Here is a 2,313-nt window from a genome sequence, read left to right as displayed (position 1 = left end):
TTAAATCCAGTTTTTAATTAGATGGGTAGCCCCAAACATTTGTTTCCACTATTTCACCCATAGGCATATATTGCCACCTAGGTTGTTATAGTAGCTCATGGGGCTCACAATTGGGTAAGATTGCTGGTGATGTTTGTCCATCAGCATCATCAATATTACCTATTGACACATAAAGCTAGCTAGTTCTAGTACAGTCAAGGCTGTACACAGTGAAACCCTGACATGGAAAAACCAACCAACCAACCAACCAACCAACCAACCAACCAACCAACCAACCAATAGAAACCATCACAGCTAAAGAACTGCTAAATTAGTTTCTTATTAAAATGCATTAGCATACACAATTTTTATGATAAAATAAAATATACTCCCTTTACTTTTCAAACATGCATTTGTTTGAAACATGCATGTCAAAGGGAAGATTCTCAAGACTACACTTTCAGGGATCATTTCTATGGTTTGTTACTAAAGAAGTTTCCCTGGTGGTGTGGAGCACCCAGGATCATGCAGACTAGGTACAGTGTCTCTTCTGAAGCTGAAGCCAGCTCTAGGTGTGGCTTTCATGCAAGCTGCTTCTTGCCATTGATTATTGCTCTTCTCTCCCTTTGAGAGAGAGGGATGGAGGGAACACAATCTGAATGGATTTCAGTTTCTCTGTTGTGGTTACTAAAGCCAGGAAGTTTGTTCAAAATCCTCAGAATATAATTGTGGACATAAGAAAAATGAGAAGAAAGAGAAAAAAGAAGCTCTTCTGCTCATTACAAGTGGTGGGTACTAAGGAAGAGATGGAAGATGGGGAGAGGCTGATTAAAGAACTCTTATTTTAATTAAGTTTATTTGTAAAACAATCTTCTTTCATTCTACATGTCTAACCCAGTTCCCACTCCATCTCCTCCTCGCACTACCCACACCTTTCCCCCTCAGGACATCCACTCCTCAGAGATGGTGAGGCTTCCCAAGTGGAGTCACTTTGAAGCAGGACTGAGGCCCAAGGACTCTTATCTTATTATACTTTCCACTTCTTCAGTGTGTGGTCCTAGAGAATTTGTCATATTAGTTCATTCCAACACAGAATTCCAATTCCTAATCAGTATGATATTTAAAATAAAACTTAGAACTTAATTTTTAGTGTTATTATTTCCTGATATAAAATATCCAATAATACTTAACATCAAAAAAACATGGTCATGATCTTTTAAATTACTAAGCTAAATCAGCTATCAGATTTAATGAGAATTCTCTAGAAAATCAACAAAATAAGAAATAGAGTAAAGCTTCAACATAGAAGTATGCTGTAATACTATAAAATATAATGATTGCATATAAATTTTGTTTGAAAAACATAAGCCCATTAAAGAGATGTATAGATACCTATAGAAAATAAAAGAAAATGTATTATTTTAAAATGAGGTAATCATAAATTATTCAAAAATATAAATGAAAAACAACTGTGTAACCACAAAAATTAAAATTTTGTCTCACTTTTTATTTTAGAAGAAATTATTATGAATGTATTAAACATAGCTATTTAATAATGAAAATTTGGATGCTAGAAGAGATGGAGGCTTATATATAATTCTCAAGAAGAATGTTTTCATGGCATCAAAGACAAATAATAATAAGATAAGTATTAATAAGTGTGACTAGAACAGTATGTATAGATCCAATAAAACATTAAAAGAAACTGGTAACTTTTTACTTTGGTTTATAATGGAGAAATAAGGATTGGAATTTTCTTACAATTATAAATAAATTATAAAAATAAGTATATACATAAAGTGTGTATATATACATATATATAGTGTTATTCTGACTTTGGACATTAAGCTACACTACAAAGTGATATTTAAGGGAAGGAGTAAATGTCAGTTTCGATTGATTGTGAAGAACTTCAAAGTTTCAGATCAGGGAAAGAGAACACAAACCCTCTAGTGTTTTTGCTGGGTCGAGGCTGCTGAGTCAGTACTTGAGAAGCATAAAGCAGCTACAGTTCTCAGGACAGAGGATGGGAGAAGAGCATTGCCCATTAGAGGAGTTCTGGAGACATGAAAAAGATTCCCTTAGATGCCCACCATGAAGGGTTAATGATGTAAAAGCCTCAGATTGACTGAAAAACTCCTAACAGGAAAGTTGACTGATAAAGCCTGAGGAATCTTTTGGTAAAAAAATCTCCATACCAACTTGGAGACTGTGAGAGAACCAACCTGCATGTGGAATCTTCCATCCTCAATGTTTGAACCCTTTTCCATACTATAAAACCCAAAGCTTCAGAGTCAAGTGCACAGTCTGTGCCCCTGCAGAATCTGTGGCCCT

General features: G+C 34.9%; 1 non-coding gene across 1 annotated transcript; it reads left to right on the top strand.

The window, feature by feature from the left end:
• The first annotated feature begins 427 nt into the window (after nt 1-427).
• LOC142856635 (small nucleolar RNA U3) lies at nt 428-643 on the top strand. Its single transcript, XR_012911679.1, has one exon. It is a non-coding gene; the product is annotated as a small nucleolar RNA U3 (small nucleolar RNA).
• Nucleotides 644-2,313: the final 1,670 nt, after the last annotated feature.

The sequence above is a fragment of the Microtus pennsylvanicus genome, chromosome 8, assembly GCF_037038515.1.
Source record: "Microtus pennsylvanicus isolate mMicPen1 chromosome 8, mMicPen1.hap1, whole genome shotgun sequence".
Lineage (NCBI taxonomy): Eukaryota > Metazoa > Chordata > Mammalia > Rodentia > Cricetidae > Microtus > Microtus pennsylvanicus.
Note: the sequence above shows the minus strand (reverse complement) of the source record. Positions and strands in the feature narration are given on the sequence as shown.